This window comes from Lemur catta, chromosome 13 (assembly GCF_020740605.2).
Source record: "Lemur catta isolate mLemCat1 chromosome 13, mLemCat1.pri, whole genome shotgun sequence".
Taxonomy (NCBI): Eukaryota; Metazoa; Chordata; class Mammalia; order Primates; family Lemuridae; genus Lemur; species Lemur catta.
In genome coordinates this window covers 61,957,041-61,979,222 of record NC_059140.1, presented here as the reverse complement: position 1 = coordinate 61,979,222, position 22,182 = coordinate 61,957,041, and the positions used below count along the sequence as shown (strand labels likewise).

Here is a 22,182-nt window from a genome sequence, read left to right as displayed (position 1 = left end):
ATATGATGTCACTACTGCACTCTAGCCCAGCAACAGAGCAAGACCCTATGTAAAAAAAGAAAAAAAAAAAGAATGGCATCAATTATTACTGCTACCATCATTTCTCTTTCATTACAAGTCTGATCTGTTGAATAAGGCAGTGTAAGGGCCAAAGGAAAACTTCCCCTTAACCCTCTAAAGATTCACTGAAAAATAAACTCACAAAAGACAGATTAACAAAAGAAAGGGATACAAATTTATTAACATGAATGGAGGGAAATCACAGAGTGATTACCTGCAGTGAGGTACAGATTGTTACATACCACTTCATCTTAGGAGAAAGGGAGGTGGGAAAGTGTAGATGATTTTAAAGAGATAATAGATGATTTTTAGGGGAATTCAACGCGCTTGAAGAACAAACAATGGCCTGGGATAAAGACTGTTGGGCCTTCAGACAATAGTTTGTCATAAAAGTCTGTCTAGTTGTGTCGATAGACTTCAGTCTTTCTTTCTGCTATGTGAGTTGAGTTAATGAAAACTCAGGGAAGAAACCAGAGGTAATTTTCTTCTTCATTGGTGGGCCTGGACTTTAGGCAGATAGGGGAATGTCAGAGAACAACTTCATCCTGTGCTTGGGAGAGAGGATTGAGAGACAGGAGTGGCGGCGGGGTGGGGGTGGGGAGGGTGTCAGAGAGATCTTGAGGCTTCTTCTTCAGCTCAGCACGTTAAAGCATCATATTTTGGGGTATCAGTTTCTGAGCCCCAATAGCAGTAATAATGACTCCAAAATGAGAGTGCATGAATCACTGATTTTTTCAAGACGGCCACCCTTCTCTTCCTCTAGAGGACAAAAACAAGGCCCAAAGAGATTCACCACCAAGCCTTTCCAAAGCAACAGCGTGTGCTGGTGAGATCACTGGCCCACAGCTTTGTGCTAGCCAGCTGTGTGACCTAGGGTGAGTCTCTCAACCTCTCTGAACTGTTTCCCCATTTGAGAAACATGGTGGGTTCACTAGATGCTCTTCTAATTAGAAACCTCCTGCATCTCCTCCTGTTCTTGCCTGCCTCCTACAGAAAAAACAAATGAACTCAAGACAGGCAGAGGCAGAGATAGCCCCGAGTTTCAGAACTAAATATCGTTTGCAGTTCCCAAATGACTGGATTGGACCGGGAGACCCCCCAGAGGTCCCAGATCCCCTTCCCTGCCTTTGATTCAGAGCAGAGACTAGCTTTGAACCTATTAGCTTTACACCCAGATGTCCTTTCATCCTCAAAGTAACTTTACAAGGTAGGCATTATAGCTCCACCTTTATTAACTCCATTTTACAAGGGGGTGGGAAGTGCACAGAAAGGCCACGCAGGTAAAAAGGTACATTACAGGGTTGGAAGCAGAAAACAGGTTTGTCTCCTCCTCACTCCCTCGGCTCCCCGGCTCCCCCGTGCGGGCCTTGGGGAGTTGCCACCAATTGGCCCCCAAACCTCTGGATCAAAATCAGCGGGGAATGTCTTCAAAAGAGGGTCCAGGGCCTGCCCAGTTCCTACGGAACCAGAATCTTTGGGGATGCGGCCAGAAATCTGTCTTTTTCGAAAGCTCTCCTGGTTCCGATGACACTCAGCGGGAACCTGGAAACCACTGTATTTCACCGGGCTATGAAGCCACCTAGCGTTGGAAAGCGTCCCGGGAATGTGCTAACACTCCGCACTACCGTCATTGACAGCGTCATTCTACTCCCCTCCCCGGCCCCGGCCCCCCGCCCGGCCCCCCGCCCGGCCCCGCCGGCAGCAGCGTCTCGGCAGCGCCCTCTGCCGGAAATTCGGTGAAACTGCAGCTGCGAACTGCTCCCTCCGCAGGGAAGTGCAGGGGCGTCCCGCCGCGCACCCCAACCCCGTAAGCGGAACGCAGCTCCCCACCAGGACGTGGAGGCGAGTACTAAGTACCCACAGACCGAGAAAATGCACGGTGATCAAATTCTACTAATGCATGAACAAATGAATTAGGAATTTGCTTCTGATTAAAACAGTATATACTACCAAAACGCTTTGGGAATTTTAAAAGGTGGGTACAAACGTGGTTTATTCAGTGGCTTTGGGCACCACTAGGTAGAGGGTTGCTTCCCTAGGAGTTTATACTCCTTCATATACGCATTCATTTGTTTTCAACAAGTATTTATCGAATGCCTAGTAAATACCAAACACTCTTCTAGCAATGAACCAAAACAAAAAATTCTCCCCTCCTGAAGTTTATAGTCCAGCGGTGGAGACGGCTATTAAACAGATAAATATCTGCTTACAATCGGGTGCCAGCGCTCTAAAGGGAAAGACCCAGGGTTTGAGAGCTCTATTTAGGCAGGGTGGTCAAGGATGGCCTCTCTCTGGAGCCGACTTGAGATCTAAACCTGAGGCACCGGTGCAGAGCAGGGGTTCCCCGGGGCTTCCTGAGTCCTCCCACACTGGGGCTCCTGAGTGGGGAGGCGTGGACTGAGGTGGGGCTAAGGAGGCGCCCATATTCCCACCGCCGTCTTGAGAAGTCCATGATGGTCTCATTCTTTGAATTTTATAAATGAGAACACTGAGACACAGCGAGATTAAGTGCTTGCCCAAAGGTCTGTAGATAGCAGGTAGCAAAACTAGGACTTAAACCCAGGCAGTCTAGGTCAACAGCCAGGCTCATACTTGTCCCTTTGTCCCTCCGTCCACTCCTCTCACTACTGCCTTCTAGGCGTTGCTAAGAGCTTGAGTTTTACTCTAAGTACAATGAGATCTTTGTAAGCTTTTAAGCAGGGGCGCTGCCTGCTCCTTATGTTTTACCAAGATGGTGCCAGATGGATAACAGATTCTAGGGGGCAAGAGTAGAAGGACAGGACGGAAGGCAGGTGCAGCTGTCCAGGCAACAGGTGATGGTGTCTGCGGTGAGGGTGGTAGCAATCGAGATGGGAGAGAGTAGGACTGAAAACAGGACAGGACTGGTGACAGGTTAGCAGAGGAGGAGTGGGACAGGAGGCTGTCAGAGATGGCACTTGCACAGGAGACTGGGTTCTGGCGGGGCCGTCCTCTGAGATGCAGCAGGAGCAAGTTTAGGACAGGGAGGAGAATTCATCTTTGTACACAGTTCTGTGAGATGCCAGTGATACATGTAAGTGAAAAACCAAGGGAGATGTTGGATAAATCCTCACCATCTCAAACTTAAGGAGTATGAATGTGAACTCTTCATTCATGTTATTGTGAAATTCAGAGACATCTAGGCTAGAAATGGAAATGCATTACTTTTAGCATTATGGGTGCTATTTAAGTCATAGACATGGGTGATGCTGTCTAGGAGAACATGTAAACAGAGAAGAGTTCCAAGGACCAAGGAGTTCCAAGGAACTCCAACATTTGGAGATTGGATCTAGGAAGAGAAGGAGAGAGAGAGAGAGAGAGAAGGAGAGAGTGCTAGTGCCTGAGGAGAGCCAATAAGGAAGGAAAGAATCACAAGACAAAAGCAGCCTAGGACTGTGCTCATATTGTGTCCTGAAAAAGAAAGAGACATCTCATTCCTATTTTCTTACACGTGGGAGGAATTGGCCCAGGCTCATAGAGTTCCAGTATCAGAAGTCTAGGCTAGCGTACAGGGGGGCCACATGCCTGTCTAAGTCTACTACTCTATGCTAGGCACACCCAGAAATAGAAAGGGATGTCTCAGCACTTTCCCTTTAACTCTAGGGACACACGGATGAGTGGACAGGTGAGTCAGCGCAGGTGCAGATGCCCACAAACCTTTGAGAGAGGGATTGCACTGTGAGGATGGGCAGGTGGGGCTCAGGCATTATTAGTCATGTTCTCATTGTCATTTCCTGTGGTGGTTTTCTTTTTTTAATCTCTCATTGCCACTGCCCTGATTTTACTCATTTCTTCTTCTACCCTGTTACTTCCCCTCAGAATGCATTAGGATCTCAGCAATCATTTCTCTGCCATAATCCCATGATAATGAAAATGTCATCATCAATTAATATGCTGGTTTAAATTTTTTTCTTTCACATCCCGTGTGGATGCTTGAGAATTGCTGCCACCAATGTGTAAAGGGATGCGGTCTCCATGGTAAGAAAGGAAATGTGAGTCATCACTCTAGTGTGCGGCAACAGGGAGGCACAACTCTGTGCAGAAAGGTCCCCGGCTTCTAGCCTGACAGGCCAGAAATACAGGTAGCTTAGTCACTGGGGAAGGTCTACCATTTTTTAAAAAACTATCATTTTCCTAATTATAAAAGTAAATTTTGTTGTAGAATTGGACTTCTCCAACTTTAATGAGCATATGAGTCACCCGGGGATCTTGTTAAAGTGCAGCTTCTGATTTGGGAGGTGTGCGGGGGCAGGAGATGCTGCCTGTCTAACAAGGTGATGCTGCCATTACTGGTGAACGAACCACACTTACAATATTAAAGATTTAGCAAACAAACAGAAAATAACTAGGATTATAAAAGCCAACTGTGAATTTGTCCCCTGGAATGGGAGATTCTGCTTGCCATTCCTCTGTCCACAACGTATCAGCTCAGGACTCCTGGCCTCCTCTCCAACATCCCCCGAGGATGTGGAGTCACTGCGGAGGCCGGAGGCTGTCTGGAGTGAGTGGGTACAGGGTGGGGAGAGGGTGGCCAGGGAAGGAGAAATTCAGACAGGAGTCCAGTCCTGCTGTTGCTGGAGATAACTGATGCTTCGCCTTCTCACCTGAGGTGAGTCAGACACAGTAGACTGTAGGTTCAAGAGGAGCATCAGTGCAGGGCAAGAGCCCCAAGTGAGTGAGGAGCTGAGAAAACAGGAGGGCTGGACCAGACTCAGGGGTTCATTCCCTCAGCTCCAAGCTCAATTCTGGAGAATGATAATCCAAGGGATGCCCTTCCTCCCTGCCCCTGAAAGCTCTCAGTGCTCTGCCTCAAAGGCAAAGCCCTGAGCTTGGGTCTAGGGTGAGAGGTCTTGGTGCCTGGGACTTTCCACCCTAGGTGTATCCACCCTCCCTTACCTGCTCAACCGTCTCCCACCCCCAACCACCACCACCACGGCCGCGCCACAAAAGCAAGACACCTTACAGAAGAATCATGTGGAAAGATTAGGATGAAAAATGCAATATTGACATACAGAAGAGAATAAACAGAATAAATTAATACAACCAACAAAAGAATTAGTGAAAGTGAAAGATCAATTAGAGAAATTCTTACAGAAAGGAAGGAAAAGATAAAAACATTAAAAATGTAAAAGAAAGGTAAGAATCACAGAGGACTGAGATAGAAGTGTTGATGACCAGGTAATAGGAGTCAGAATGAAGGGAAAAACATGGAGAGAAGGTGATATTTGAAGACAGAGTGGAGATTAATTTCCCAGAATTAAAGAGAGATGAAAAACCTCAGATTCCTAGAGAGGACTCCTAGAGTCCAAAGGGCAGAGATGAGGCCAAACTGACACCTGTGCACATTATTGTGAATTCAAGAATATCAAAGATAACCAGGCAGAGCAGCTCATGCCTGTAATCCCAGCACTTTGGGAGGCTGAGGGAGAAGGATCACTTGGGGCCAGGAGTTTTAGAGCAGCCTGGGAAACATAATGAGATCCTGTCTCTACAAAAAAAATAGAAAAATTAGCCAGGCATGCTGATGTGAGCCTGTAGTCCCATCGACTTAGGAGGCTGAGGCAGGAGGATCACTTGAGCTCAGGAGTTCGAGGCTGCAGAGAGCTATGACCCAGCCACTGCACTCCAGCCAGGGTGACAAAGCAAGACTCTGTATCAAAAAAAAAAAAAAAAAAAATCAAAGACAAAGAGAAATCCCTAAAAGTTTTCAGAGAGAAAGAGCAGACCACTGACAAACACACCCCCTGCCCCTGCAGCCCACTAAGTGAACATATTAGAGGTCTTTACACAGGCCGAGCTAGGGAGAGGAAACAGAAGGGGGGTCCGAGGGCTCAGGGGGTCCAGGGATCCCTGTGTGCCGGCAGCATGAGCAGACCCCAGAACATGGCAGAGGAAGTGCTACATCCTCATAAACCAAGGCCACCGCTCTTAGTTATTCCTAATATCAACCTGAAAAGGGTTAGTGCCTACTTTGCCTTCTGGTAACTTGTCACTGACTTGAAGCTCAACCGCTCCTCCTTTTGAAGCCAGGAAGTGCCCACGTAGAAATGCCCTGGACGTGGGCAGCTGGCTGCTCAGACAAGGGCCTCATCAGTGGGGACCGGGGGCTGGAGCTCAGCTTGGCGGCTCGGTGCCCTGGGAGAGAATCCCGCCCTGGGCGACTGGCGCGGGTGGGGAGGGCATGCCACCTGCAGAAAGTCCCCTGCTGCTGGTGGCCAGGTGCACCTTTGCCCTCCACTTACCCCAGGCACTAGCCTTTGCTGACTGGGGTGGGGACAGGAAGGATGGAAACCTGACTCAAGTGAGGTTGTTAGGGTAGGTAGAAAAGGGAGACAGGAGCAGACGAAGTACGAAAAGGGCCGTGTAAACAAACAGGATGCTGAGTAAGAAAACACACTGCGAGATAAGGGTAACTACAAGTGTCACCAAGTGTTAGCGTAAGAGAAGTGAGACATGAACAGAGAAAATACGAAAGCAAGAAGGTAAACTAATGGGATGCTGAGCAGAGAACATGCTGTGACGGTAACGAGGTAAGGGCAACCACAGCTATCACAGGAAACCTAACAGAAGCAGCACGGGACACATCGTACATTACAGTTCCCACCCAGCCCCCCATGGGCTTTGGACCCCACAACACATCTGGGCCTAACCGTATAAGCTGGAAACCCCCAACTCCGCCTGACAACAGGAAGGACACAACACCCCCATTGGTCAAAAAAGAAAAAAAGAGAAAACCTGCTTTGCATGCCTAGCTTAATATTTTGTTTGATCTGTATGCCCAGGTTACAATTTTTGTGAACAGTCTTATCTCTGTTTCTTTTGATTTGGTTTGACTCTTTTCCCTTGCTTGTTTCTGCGAATCTTCCGAGAGCAAAAAGAAACGTTCCAGATAGTGGACATAGTTTGGCCAATTAAAAGCCACTAGGACAGCTGCCATCATCTTAAAACACCTTTCTAAATTCCTGACTTTCCCTGACAGGCTTTATAGGATTTTCTTTGCTCTCAAGAGATTAATAAGAAGTGGAATGGGATTTTCAAGCATTAAGGCATGCCAGGTTTTCTGGGACTCCAGCCAGCTACACATTATGGCCCATTCTTGTGCACAATTTTAAACTGCTGGGCAAAATCACATCAAGGAAAATTCAGAGCTCGAATGGTCATTATTCAAAAAACCTGCAACTATAGAGTTAACATGGAGAGTCTTCCAAGTTCTCTATCTCTCTTTTTTTCTGCCTACTTTGAATCTGCTGACTTTTCTACTAATGTTGAGATAAAACTTAGTTTATGGCATTCCAGTCAAGATTAAAAAAAAAAAAAGAAGGCCGGGTGAGGAGGCTCATGCCTGTAATCCTAGCACTCTGGGAGGCTGAGGCGGGAGGATGACTTGAGGTCAGGAGTTCAAGACCAGCCTGAGCAAGAGTGAGACCTCGTTTCTACTAAAAATAGAAAAATTAGCTGGCTGTCGTGGCATGCGCCTGTAGTCCCAGCTATTCTACTCAGGAGGCTGAGGCAGGAGAATCACTTCAGCCAGGAGGTTGAGGCTGCTGTGAGCTAGGCTGACACCGGGGCGCCCTAGCCCAGGTGACAGCGAGACTCCATAGCAAAAAAAAAAAAAAAAAAAAAAGAAGTCTTAAAGCACTTTCAAATTAATGGCCTTACAAATCATAATAGTTCCAAATAGTTCCATGGCAACCATCAATCTAGATAACTTTTAGAAATATAAATTTAGGTTTTCCTAACAATTGCATACAATGATAAAACACTTAATTGAAAAATGAATAATCTTAAAGAAAAGAACTAGGTAAGTATTTATAAGAATTAGGCTCGCAGATCAAAAATTATTCCTCAGAGCAATAATATAAGGTATCTTTGTCCAGCATAAAAATATTGCTTTTTCTGCCACACAGAGACCAAAAGGAAAAAGCTGAGGGGAAAAAAAAAAGAGAGAGAGATTGCTAAAATTCTTCCCCACCCACATTTGCTAATCAAGCAAACCAGACCAGCAAACAAAAGATAGATTTCTTACTAATTCGAGACTGCTTGGAGATTTTGTTTGCCTTATAAAATCCAGCCAATCCTAGCCAAAATGTAAACATTAAAAATTTTAACCCCAAATTAATTTGAAACTGCAAAAAAAAAGGTGAAAGAAGCTTTTTAAAATCAAACTGCCACAGAAACTACCCAAAATTTTGGTCCACAGCCTTAATTAGATTACTTATCAGGGCAAATAAAGTTTAGCCGTGGGAACAGGTTCCAATTTTGTCTGAAATATGATTTGGACACAACTGTCTTTTATAAAGTGGTGAGTTTGTATTAATACCTCATGACTAAAATTCTAAAAGGAAAGCTGTAAGATCTTTGTGTGGTATGTGTTTAGATGTTTAGATGTGTTTATGCACATGTACATGTATTGTTATATATTGTTTTTTTAAATGTTAATCTCACTCATCTACTTATTTTTATTTATTTTTATTTTTTTAGAGGCAGGATCTCGCTCTGTCGCCCAGTCTGGAGTGCAGTGGCCCAATCATAGCTCACTATAACCTCGAATTCATGGGCTCAAGCAATCCTCCTGCCTCAGCCTCCCGAGTAGCTGGGACTTAGCTAATTTTTCTATTTTTTGTAGAGACAAGGGTCTCACTATGTTGCCTAGGCTGGTCTCAAACTCTTACCTTCAAGCGATCCTCCCACCTCCCAGCTCCCCAAAGTGCTGAGATTACAGTTATGAACCACTGTTCCCAGCCTGTTCGGGTAACTTTTTGACAAGTAAGACTAATTTAATACTATTGATTTAATGAAAACATCTGTATCTTCTGAGTTGTCAGCAAAATATCCATATGTTTAACTTTAAGGTCCTTATTTAGGTGAACACCTGATATTCACAAACTATAAAAATAGTTAATAAGAAAATAACTTCAAATGATAACTAGCTTTGTCTAAAATCTCAGTTTTCATAAGTAATCTAGGTGAACTATTAAAAATAAATAAATTAGGTAAATGTAAATAGGGTAAAAGTCTATAAATGAACTTTCATGTAATTTGAAATCTGAAAGTTATGTTAAATTAAATGAAGATACTCATTAAATGTCTGGATCATTTCCAAAGAAACTTTTAAAATTATATTATAGGGAAACATGTTTCTAAAAATTATAAAATGGTTCGTATCTATAAAATATTGATATGTGGCAGACAATCCAAGATTTCTTGCTTCCTAAGTTTTCACTTAAATTTAAGGTTACCGAAAATTAAAAATTCTAATAATATATATGTATTTCTATATATAAAATGTGCCCCCCAAAAGTAAGATATGGGTTTTTTTGTTTGTTTGTTTGTTTGTTTTAGAGACAGGGTGTCACTCTGTCACCCAGGCTGGAGGGCAGTGGAGCAATCATAGCTCACTGTAACCTCAAACTCCTGGGCTCAAGTGATTCTCCTGCCTCAGCCTCCCAAGTAGCTGGGACTACAGGTGTGTGCCATCACACCTGACTAATTTAAAAAATTTATTGTAGAGACAGGGTCTCACTATGTTGCCCAGACTGGTCTCTAGCTCCTGGCCTCAAGCTATCCTCCCGCCTCAGCCTCCCAAAGTGCTGGGATTAAAGGTGTGAGTCACCATGCCTGGCCCATAAATTGTATTTTTGATGAGAATAAAATTATAAGAAAGGCATTTGATCAAATGTTTTGGACCTTTTGAAATATTTGGCAGGTCTGCCCAGATCAAAATCTTAAACTAAGTCTTTTTGGCCTAAAATTAACTTTTAGATTTTCCACTTGGGTCAAAGAATGTATTTCTCATCTTGTAGAGCCATTCAATGTTTAGATTTATTGGGTAAATTGTATGGGAGGCATTGTCAAATGATAAGTAATACTAGATCTTCTTTCAGTTATATTTATGGGTATATGATTGATAAAAATGTTCCAAAAATTAAACAAATTCATAAAAATGTAATATATCAGTCATAATTTTGATTATGTTAAATCTTTTCTAAAGTTGTGTTTGTATGGATATAGTATTACTGTGAGTATTCTAAAGATTATATAAAATTTATAAAAGTCTGATAGTCCTGATGTGATGCTGTCAGCCGTGATTCTGGTGGGTATCTTAAATGCTACAGGTAATAGAAATAACTAGATTCTTCGTCAGTTGGGAACTTTCATCAGATTTTAACCATGGTTATTCTAAGTTTTTGTCATCCACAGTTATTGCTTTGAATTCTTCTCTAAAAACATTTGCAATCATCTATAGTCCAAAATTCCTTTTCATGGAAAAGACTCTAAGAAGTACTCTTGAATACAGATTTCTGATAACTTTAAAATCAATGAACAAAATAAAAATTTCCAGAACTCTGATAAAGAAACTGATGGCTTCATAAAACTATGAATCAAGATCAGGCAAAACAAAAATTAATTCTATTACATGAAATTAACTAATTGATGAAGATAATGTTTTTAGGACTTTTATTTCAAACATTGTTGGCTCTTAAATGTTTTATTTTCCAGATTTAAGGAATTTTTCTCTCATAAGCTACGTATAGTTTAAAACAATTTGGTAAAGTATACTTTTGTGAACCAAGAGGGAAGCATTTGCTTTTTGTCCCTACTTGATTTCTCCAAAATTCAGACACTGTGAGCATTCTTATTTTCATTTACATAAGTTCAATAAAAATCTGCTCTCTCTTAATAAGCAGGATATAATGGGAAATATTGGTCATATGACCAAGGCTTTGACTGAAATGTCATATTTAAGAATGTACATAAAATGCCTAGCTTCAAGAACTCCCAGCCCGGACACTTTTCACAAGATGGTGCCAAAGGTGAAGAAGGAAGTTCTGCCCCTCCCAAAGCCAGAGCCAAAGCAAAGGCTTTGAAGGCCAAGAAGGCAGTGCTGAAAGGCATCCATGGCCCCCCAAAAAGAAGATGGGCACGTCACTCACCTTCCAGTGGCCCAAGACACTGCGGGTCCAGGGGCAGTCCAAATCTCCTCAGAAACAAGCTTGGCCACTGTGCCATCAAGCTGCCCTTGACCACTGCATCTGCCATGAAGAAGACAGAAGACAACACCACACTGTAGTATCCACTGTGGATGTCAAAGTCAGCACGCACCAGATCAAACAGGCTATGAAGAAGCTCCATGACATTGATGTGGCCAAGGTCCACACCCTCATCAGGCTTGATGGGGAAAAAAGGCTTATGTTTGTCTGGCTCCTGATTACAATGCTTTGGATGTTGCCAATAAAATTCGGATCATCTAAACTGAGTCCAGCTGGCTAATTCTAAATATATATCTGTTCACCATTAAAAACAAAAAAAGAATTCCCAGGCTTACAGTGAATGAGTATAAAATTGTCAATTCCTGGCAGGGCCAAGAACCTTAAGACTGTAAGTATTAATAAAATCTAAAGTCTGTCTTCGTTCATTTTAAGAACTGAATCTGAAACGTACCAGGCAGGGGAAGTAAGAGGAGAAGTAGGATATGTCCATCTGTTCATCAGTCAAAAATATGTGGCTGCTTCACAGTGTAACACACAGAGTGTTCTGCTCCCGCCGTGGTCCAGAGCCTGGAATGAAATCAAGCCTGTGTACCCACAGTTGTTAGCGTGGCCTCCCAGAGGGGCACGCGAATCTCTGCTACAACATGACTTGGAGCTCTGACTTTAAACTCCAGTAGACCTGTGATAGCCCAGGAGATGGTCACCTTCCTTCCTCTCTATTGTGAACAACCCATCATTCTCATAAGATATGTGCTTTTGGCAAATGTGTTAGTGCAGGAATTCTTAACCTAGAATTCATGGATGAGTATCAGATAGTCTATAAACAATATTGTATGCAAAATTTTGTGGAAATATGCATTTTTCTGGGGAAGAAGGTCTATATCTTTTATCAGATTCTCAAAGTGGTATAGGATTCCAAAAAATCAAGAACAATGAAGGGACTCTATATTTCACAGCTGTGTCTCACTGGGCTCACTGCATTGAACGTCAGTCATTTCTAACCGAGCTATCATAGGACTGTGCTTGGACCAAGAAATGGTCACCCTTGGCCACTAATTCAGGCCATGTACCATGTTTTTAAAGCGCCCAGGTTAAGCACTGCTCACCCAGCCCTAAGGACCCAAACACTCAACAACACACCAAAGCAGAGAATCTCTGCAGATTGCCCCTGGCGACTTGAGTTAGGGGCTTGGAGCTCCAAGTCAGGGCATTTTGATAATAGGGTATGGTATAGGTATCAGTGGTAGAAAAAACTAAATGAGATCTCTGAGAAATTAAAATGATGAGTCCCATAAACCAATGAGCAGAAAAAATGTTTGTTTGATATACTCCTTAATGAGTGGCCAAACTGGGGTGTGTGTGCGTGTGTGTGTAAGTCCATAAGAAGGATTCTAGGAATCGATGGCAGTAGGCAGGGATGGAGTTGGTTTTTAATCTTACTGAATCCCCAAATAAAAATAGACAGCACAGCTATACCAAAAACCTACAGATACTTACAACAAAATTAGGAAATAAGATATTTCCATGACAACCAAAATACAAGCAGATAAAAGCAAACCCCTAAAAGGCACCAGGCCACATGGGATTAGCATCAGAGCAGGAAAACACAGAGGGTGACAATGGGGTGTCTAAGACCTGAGAAAGAATAGGAAAGCTCCAAAATGACCAACGGGTATTCACTGGAAAGCACGAGAGGAGTGATTACTTAAAAGAAAAGGAGGGGTTCAGATACGATAGAATTAATTCATTGTGAGCTACAAAATGGTGATATTCTCATTCTATCATTTCTTTCGTCTTAATTTATTAATTAGAACCCTTTGTTAAAAGACACTGTCTCACATGTATTATTGGGTTACCCAAGGTAAGGGTCATACAGAAAAGCAACATAAATGCTTGAGGGTAATCACATGAGGCAGCTTCTGGGTGGCTCAAAACCCGGCTATTGCATGTCCTGGGATGTGATTACGAGGGTGTTTGCCGGGCAGTGAGATTAGTACACATGGAGGCACGAGAAGAGGGGAAGGGGAGAGCCACACAAAAGAAGAAATGAAATTCTTTGCTACCACACAAAAGCACATAACCTTTATGCATTTGCTTGAAGTTAATTGTGTGGGTCTGTGTTTATAGAAATAAATAAATAAAACAAAAATGGAGAGTAGCTGCCCAACTATGTAGGTGGATTTAGCTATGGGCTTACTTAAAGGCAGACGAACACATGAAATAACTTCTCAAAAGTCCATGCAGGAGCAAAGAGGGGGTTTCTGGGATGCTTGTGATAATCTGTTCGGAGATCTGGGTGCTGCGTGAGTTCAGTTTGTAAAACATTACTGGGTTGTATACTTAAAATACATGCACTTTTCTGTATGTATATTGTACTTTAATTTTTAAAACTTAAAAAAAAATTAAAAGTCCCTTCTACCCTTAAGAGTCTACTTTAGGGAAATGCCCAATACTTGTTAATATTTAGGTTGTCAGAATTAAAGAATGCATACCAACATGTAGAACTGGAACTGCAGGCCTCTCCACTCTTTAATTACCCACGAGATGAAATGAGACCTTACTCATGGCTTGCTTGTCCTTGACTGGAGGAGAGACTGTGGTGACTATTCCACAAGTCCCCTGGTCTGGGAGGGACTTAGCAGCACCACCCACAGGCTGTCCTCCACACAGGGCCCAGGGACAGTCACCGCTGGGGGCTCCTGAGTCTGATCCCAGTGAATGGATCCAAGATGGCCCAGTCTGAGAAGAACTAGAGGAGAGGAAGGAGAGGGCAGAGTGACAGCAGTGTAAATAAAATTGTACCTACGTCAGGCCTATCATAATAATGATCTTTGAGCTATGGTGTCCAATATTCCTACAAAGCATAAATCACCCAACTTTTCATTTACCTAATGGGAATGAAAACTAATGTTCCTTTAAATTTCCTGATCCTATTAACTCTGAGATTCTAGATTCACCTAATGGGATTTGCTGTATCTACCATCCTTGATTCCTAAAGCCTAAGAAGGCTACTGGGAAAGGAAGTGGTAATTTTTATTCCCTGAGAATATTGGTATGGACATTTGAGCTCCTTGGCCAGAAAGTGTTTTAAGCCTCTCGAAACTTCTCTCGTAGTCAAACAAATGCCTTGTAAGAAAATGATGGATGTCTCTTAGCTGTGACAAATTGGTCTTCTGCTTTTTGGGATTATGAAGTATTATTCTGCCATAAACTGTAGACACAATGTTCTGGAAAACCATCCTATTGAAAGAGTAAATAGTATTGGCAACTTAAAGGGAGAAAGGTATGAAAATGCACAGAACTTAAGGCTTCTCGGGGTTTGTTGCACTGCAAATTAGTTTTCAGAAGCACCTTTCAAATGATATGAGCTCTTTTCTGTATATACATTGTTCAATAAAACAACACAGGCCAGGCATGGTGGCTCCCACTTGTAATCCCAGCACTTGAGGCCAGGAGTTTAAGACCAGTCTGGACAACATAGCAAGACCTTGCCTCTACAAAAAATTTTAAAATAATTAGCCAGGCATGGTGATGCATGCCTGTAGTACTAGTTTTTTTTTTTTTTTTAACTTAGAGACAGGGTCTCACTGTTGTCTAGGTTGGAGTACAGTGGTCTGATCATAGCTCACCACAGCCTCCAACTCCTGGGCTAAAGTGGTCCTCTCACCTCAGCCTCCTGAGTAGCTGGGACTACAAGCATGTGCCAACCATGCCTGGCTAATTTATTTACATTTTGTAGTGACAGGGTCTCACTATATTGCTCAGGATGGTCTCCAGCTCCTGGCCTCAAGCGATCCTCCTGCCTCAGCCTCCCAAAGTGCTGGGATTATAGGCATGAGCCACCTCGCCCAGCCTTAACATTCTTTAAAGAAATGAACTGATGTTTTGACCGACTTTTGTCTGGGTTAGGTGCTGTCAGCAGCACTCTGATCTTCCCCTAGCATATGGCTTGTCACACTATGCTGTAATTTCCATGTTCAATCTCACATCTCTTCCACTCTTCCTTCAGGGCAAGGACTCTGTCCTGTTCGTGTTGTACATGAGCCTGACACACAGTGAGTGCAGCATATGTAATTCCTGAATGAATTAATAAAAAATTAATACTACTCAATTCTTATCTAAAGCTCTGGTGCTAGTAGAAAAAATTTCCTTTTGAGAAAAAACTGCCTATAGGAAAAGATTTTAATACATCACTTTGTAATAAAAGAAGCCTTGAAGGCAGAAAAAAGAGCTGGTTATACTGCCTCTGTATGAGAAAACAAGAGGAATTTGTCTTTGTTTTTCCCTACTAATGGGGAAGATGGGGAGTAGAGCTGAGAAAGAAGGAGAGAGAGAGAACAGCCGGTAAGCTGGTCAGAGCTGGCAGACTGTAAGAAGTCACAGAGGGACTGATGACACCCAGAACAGGGGCACCCAGAGTTCAATCTGAAGTTGCTGTGATGTAATCCACTCTCTTCCTTCCCACATGTCATCAGTGACTATGAAAATATAAACATTAGTAGAGATCTTGGAGAGGGTTTTGGATTTCCTCAGAGGGTATGTGCCAACCTTCTCTGCCCCACCAGCAATCGGTGGTACGGACAGGATACTTGCAGTAGATTGCTGAAAGAATATTCTGTTCATTCCAGATCATAAATTTTTTTTTTTTTTGGAGACAGATACTTGCTCTGTTACCCTGGTGTGAGTGCAGTGGTATGATCATAGCTCACTGCAGCCTCCAACTCCTGGGCTCAAGTGATCCTCCTGCCTCACCTGGGACTACAGGTGCAATTTTTCTACTTTTTGTAGAGACGGAGTCTTGCTCTTGCTCAGACTGGTCTCGAACTCCTGAGCTCAAGCGATCCTCTCACTTGGCCCTCCCAAAGTGCTAGGATTATAGGCATGAGCCACTGTGCCCAGCCAACAAAATAATTGTAACTTTGGATCAGTCCAGACCTAAGAAAGCTGTGAGGCAGGACCCCTTTGGTCTGTCCTACTAATAAAATTATTTTTACTGAATTAAATTTGCAAGTTAGGCCTACATTAAAGGAAGTTATAAGAAACAAGCCCTATGAAGCTCATTACTAAATTTACTTTAGTGGTTTTGTTGAGACTAAATCACATAATGAGGGCCCATGGGAGAAATGCAACACTTTGTGTGTTCCACTGGACACTAAAAAAAGGTTTTTTTGAAAATAATTTTTTTCCAAAAATGATGGTGAATCTTATAACTACTTATATCCCCTCCCCCCTTTGCTTGGGTTGCTAAAGCTCCCAACCAAATTTGGAGCCCCCCTCTAACGAATGTTAGCACTTGATAACACCCAGTTTTGTATCATCCCTACCCCTGGCTTCGTCTTATGGTCTTACTTGTTTTCATTTTGCACCAATTGCCTCCTTAATTTTTGAAGGAGATTGTGCTACCCAGAACTCTAAAGGCTGCTACTAACAATTTTTCAAGCAAGGCAAAGCATAATGAAAAGAAATGAATACACTTTCCAAATTCTGTTATCTCTAATTCCCACTCCAGTGTGCTCTTCACTTGAAAACGAGGAAAGTAAAAGATACATTATCTTCCTCCTTCAGAGTGTTGGCAAGCATTCTCCCATCTCCTCTTTACTACTCTCTAATAAGTACTTGCTGCCATTTTTAGCAAAATAATTTATGGGTCAATTTTTTGGATCAAAATTGAGCTAGTTCACACACACACACACACACACACACACACACCATGAGCTTATTAAGTGATCAGAAAGCCTCACCATGCAATTTAGACATGAACCTCACTTAGCTCTTCTCAGGTATATATCCTTCTTATTTCTTTAGTGCATTTCCTTATAAACTGTTTATATATAATATAAATACTTCTCCATACTTTATTTGCATTATTATGTTTGGTATCTATGAGAAGAATAATGTTTGAGAAATTAAATGTGAAACATCATTGTGGTAAGTATCCAAGCACCACAGTTAGGGCTGTAGTTCCCCTTGACCCCTCACTCTACCCCAGCCCCGCTGCTCCCAGGGGGAGCCACTGTTACCAGCCTGCTGCGTAGCCTTCTAGTAATAGACTCTCCTGCTTGCCTTTGAAAATATATACATATATATGTAGCAATACGTTGGTTTTTATTATGTGTGTCTGTGTGTTAAATGGAGGGACGCTGTACATGCTGTGCTGTTCTACAACTTGCTTTTTGACTTGACAATATGTCTTAGAGCACTTTTTTTGCTCCAAGAGAAGAGCCCTTGTCTAGGTTAATTTATCCAAACGGCATCTTCTGGCCACTAGCAGCTGTTCTCTCACCTTTATTTTTCAGTCAACGGCACTGCAAAAAATTAAGTCGCAGGTCATAAATCTCATTACACAAGCATGACAACCTTAGAGGGCTGCTGCGCTGGAACATGCTGTTAGGCCAATAGCGGTTACTATTACTAGCCTTGGTCTGAAGTTCATTCATTTAACAATTATTTACTGACTGTCCATTAGGCATGGTTCCAGGCACTATGGATACATCTGTGAGCAAAAAAGGCAATCTCCACCTCCATGGCATTTACGTTGTCTTGAGGGGAGACAGAAAATAAAGTAAGTAAAAGAAGGCCAGGCACGGTGGCTCACGCCTGTAACCCTAGCACTCTGGGAGGCCGAGGCGGGTGGATTGCTCGAGGTCAGGAGTTCGAGACCAGCCTGAGCAAGAGCGAGACCCCATCTCTACTAAAAATAGAAAGAAATTATCTGGCCAACTAAAATATATATAGAAAAAATTAGCCGGGCATGGTGGTGCATGCCTGTAGTCCCAGCTACTCAGGAGGCTGAGGCAGGAGGATCGCTTAAGCCCAGGAGTTTGAGGTTGCTGTGAGCTAGGCTGATGCCACGGCACTCACTCTAGCCTGGGCAACAAAGCGACACTCTGTCTCAAAAAAAAAAAAAGAAAGAAAGAAATACTCTGCTCGTTAATGATAAGTGCTATAAAGGAAATTGGGGAAAAAAGAAGAACAGGGATTTATTTCCAAGAGGGGGCCAGGGATTGCAATTTTAAACATGGTTGTCACAGATGGCCTGTGGAGAAGGTGATAACTTGAACCAAGTATGCCTTTTATTTCTATGGACAGTATCTTATTTGTCACCGGGAGAGAAAAGAGCTACGTGAGGTATTTTCAGCAATTGCTTTCTCCCCTCAGCTCCCTGACAGTTGCTCACCCTGCAAAGACCTGACTGTTTGAACAGTTTCCTTCTAATAGGTCAGGGTGGTGCTCACCTGTAGTCCCAGCTACTCAGGAGGCAGAGGTAGGAGGATTGCTTGAGCCCAGGAGTTTTAGGTTGCAGTGAGCTACGACTGTGGTCCCCAACCCCCTGGGCCTGTTAGGAATCTGGGCAAGCAGGCAAAGCTTCATCTATGTTTACAGCCGCTCCCCATTACTCGCATCATCGCATATATTCCACCCCCGTCAGATCAGTGGCAGCATTAGATTCTCATAGGAGCACGAGCCCTACTGTAAACTGCGCATGCGAGGGATCTAGGTTGCAAGCTCCTTATGAGAATCTAATGCCTGACTACCTGAGGCGGGGATGCTACCACTGGGGAGTGGCTGCAAATACAGATTATCATTAGCAGAGAAGTTTGACAGCACAAAAATTGTAATGCATTTGAATCATCCCGTAAGCATACCCCCCTGCCGGCACCCCCATCTGTGGAAAAATTGTCTTCCATGAAACTGGTCCCGGGTGCCAAAAAGGTTGGGGACCACTGAGCTACGATGACACCATTGCACTCTACCCAGGGTGACAGAGCAAGATTCTTAAAAAAAAAAAAAAAAATTCAAAGCAAAAAGTGAGAAAAATAATGACAATGCAATGAAATTTTCACAGAACTAAATTTCTTAATATTCAATTTAAAGGATTATACATTATTTATAAAGCATGTCCTTTCATTCATGAAATGTCAATAGTAGACCACAGTTGTGGTTATAGATTTAATGGGCTTTGTTGGCAAAAGAAAAATTGGCAAACTCCTATCAGGACTCAAATTTCTAGGAAATATTATTGGTGCATAAAATCCCAAAGTCAGGAAAGCACTCCACTATAATATTTTTATTTAATTATAAAGGTAACACATATACATGTTAAGATTCAAAAGAGTATCACTAGTCATAAAATTAAAAATCTTTCTAACCCATTTCTCCACATTAACACCAATCACAATTCTCATAGTAACTACTACTACTAATTTTGAAACTTCTGAAACATTTTTATACATATACAAATATACACTTCTTTCCTAAAATGGATACTGATACAACCTATACTGCTCTGTACCTTGCTTTGTCCTCATAACAAAATGTAATTATCTCCAGGATCTTTATTTCAGAATTCTAAATTTTCTTTGATATTCTAAAATTGCACTGAAATCCTACTATGAGCTAAATTTCATAACTGTTATGGAAAGAAGTAGGCAGTTGGGCAGAATGTACCAGGGATGGAGAGGTCACATAGAAGAGGAGCAAGCCCATCAACAAGTTAGTAATCTGGAAGGGAGAATAAATAAGTATATAAATAGCTCTAATATTTATTTGTTCATTTATATAGTTTTTTTTTTTTTTTGAGACAGAATCTCACTCTGTTGCCCAGGCTAGAGTACCATGGCGTCAGTCTAGCTCACAGCAACCTCAAACTCCTGGGCTCAAGTGATCCTCCTGCCTCAGTCTCCCGAGTAGCTAGGACTACAGGCATGTGCCACCATGCCCGGTTTTTTCTGTATATATTTTTAGTTGTCCATATAATTTCTTTCTAATTTAGTAGAGACAAGGTCTCACTCTTGCTCAGGCTGGTCTCAAACTCCTGAGCTCAAATGATCCACCCGGCTCGGCCTCCCAGAGTGCTAGGATTACAGGCGTGAGCCACCGTGCAGCCTAGATCTTTTATTTTCAGAGCCTGCAATAGACAGCCCTCAATTTATTTATTAATTTATTTATTTTTCTATCCCTCAGTTTAAAAAGCAGTGTGATATTGGGTCTTGGACACATGCTAAATCTAATTAATTAATCAAGGTGGGATTGCACTTAATCTAATTAAGTAAAGAAAGTTTTATTTATTCATTCAAGAACAATTGAGTCAGTTGTTATTCTAGTTGCTGAAGTATGGCAATTAGCAAAACAAAGTCTTCAACCTCATAGAGTTTATGCTATAGAGACACACTGTCTACTACAGCTACTAGCCATGGGCATTTAAATGTAAATTAATTAGAAATTAAAGTAAACATTCAATTCCTTAGTCACACTAGCCACAGATCAAGTGCTGTAACAGCCACATGTGGCTAGTGGTTACTATACTGGACAGAGCAGCTATGGAACATTTTCAACATCGCAGAAAGTTCTTTTGGACAGTTCTGCTCTACATGAAGGAAACTTATAACCTAAGTAATGGTTTGTTAAGGGTACACGAAGAGTCTAGAAAGAAAGAACAGTAAGAATTCATTAACATATCTCAAAATGAAAAGGTTCGTACCACACACCCAGAATAGTACAGCTTGGCTGGTTCATTCCTAACCACCTTCTGTCACAATCATATACTGCATTCCAACCCTCTCTGCGTAATTCCTTATTAACCCAACTACATTTTCAGTAACTTGACTACTTTCTACACTGTAGCTAACCAGCTAAGAATTTCTCATCAAAGGTAAATGGTATTCTGGTTTGCAAATCAAGTTCTTATGAGTTTGGTAAACACAAATGTTTCCCTGAACCTGAACCCAGTGAGCAAGTGATCACCTCCAAGCTGAGAACCAGACCCTTTGCACTGTGGTTACAGCAGGGACTACCAGCTGCCTACATATTTCCTTAATAATAACATTCTGATTTTATTTACACTAGTTTGCTGCCTTTCTTGTAACTCTATTGCAACTACATGCTTCCACATTATCTGAAGAGTTCCTTAAAAGGGAGATACACAACACAATGCACCCCTTTTTTCCCTCCCCTCTTCTCCTCACCTGCAAGATGGATGCGATGGCTGGAGTTCCAGCATCGTCGTCTACCATATGGATGGTGGAGAAGAAAGGAAGAGCCTGGGTCTCTGATGTGCATGGAGCCGCCATATCAGTCTGGACTACATAGAACTGAATTTCCTTTATATGAGACAATAAACCCTCATGTGTTTAAGCCATTGTAGTCAGTCCCCAACTGATAAAATGATGAGCCCTCCTAAGGTGCTCTTCTCATACAAGGTCTTGTAGAAAACATTCTCTTTGAGATCTCTTTAATTGTAAGAGATATCAAATCATGTTAGTTATAAAATTTAGGAAAACCTTAGAGATTTTGTTAAAAATCACTGCTTAAATCATTGTAAGGAATAAAATGTTATCAAAAAATGTTTAAATAGGCCGGGCACGGTGGCTCACGCCTGTAATCCTATCACTCCAGGAGGCCGAGGTGGGTGGATCGTTTGAGCTCAGGAGTTCGAGACCAGCCTGAGCAAGACCGAGACCTCGTCTCTACTAAAAATAGAAAGAAATTAGCTGGACAACTAAAAATATATAGAAAAAATTAGCCGGGCATGGTGGCACATGCCTGTAGTCCCAACTACTCAGGAGGTTGAGGCAGTAGGATCGCTTAAGCCCAGGAGTTTGAGGTTGCTGTGAGCTAGGCTGACTCCACAGCACTCTAGCCTGGGCAACAGAGTGAGACTGTCTCAAAGAAAAAAAAAAAAGTTTGAATAATCCCAAAATAAAATCTGCTCAGCTTAAAGGCCAAACCCTTAACATTTTGTCAGTGACTTGCAATTAGTGACTAATTTTCCCTTAACCAATTGCATTCCTAGTGTTCTAAGATATTTTCAAGAGACAGCACAGATTTTCTAGACCATAGTATGGAGTTTACAAAGTATACCAAAATTCAAAATCAGATTTTTCCTAAGATGCTATTTTAGGATATCCAGTCACTGTATTGTCATGAGCTATCAATATGAATCTGATCTTCCTTGGTCAGAGACAGCTAATAAAAAAAGAAAGAAAGAAAGGAAAAAGAAAAAGTATTAATTTGAGATGTAAATCTCATAGGACACAAGCTGAAGTCTTGCAGTGATCCACTATTAGATTACTGTTGTGATTAAACAGAACACCTCTAATATTAATACAACATA

At 42.2% G+C, this 22,182-nt stretch overlaps 1 long non-coding RNA gene across 3 annotated transcripts; it reads right to left on the bottom strand.

Annotated features, from left to right (window-relative positions):
• Positions 1 to 7: 7 nt before the first annotated feature.
• On the bottom strand, positions 8 to 21,469 carry LOC123649269. Of its 3 annotated transcripts, none has more exons than XR_006738953.1 (5): positions 21,035 to 21,469; positions 13,562 to 13,818; positions 11,521 to 11,636; positions 11,013 to 11,111; positions 8 to 45 (listed from the first exon to the last, which is right to left on the bottom strand). It is a non-coding gene; the product is annotated as an uncharacterized LOC123649269 (long non-coding RNA). The 3 variants fall into 3 exon arrangements; XR_006738952.1 differs by lacking the exon at positions 8 to 45 and adding an exon at positions 982 to 1,047; XR_006738954.1 differs by lacking the exon at positions 8 to 45 and adding an exon at positions 5,691 to 5,728.
• Positions 21,470 to 22,182: the final 713 nt, after the last annotated feature.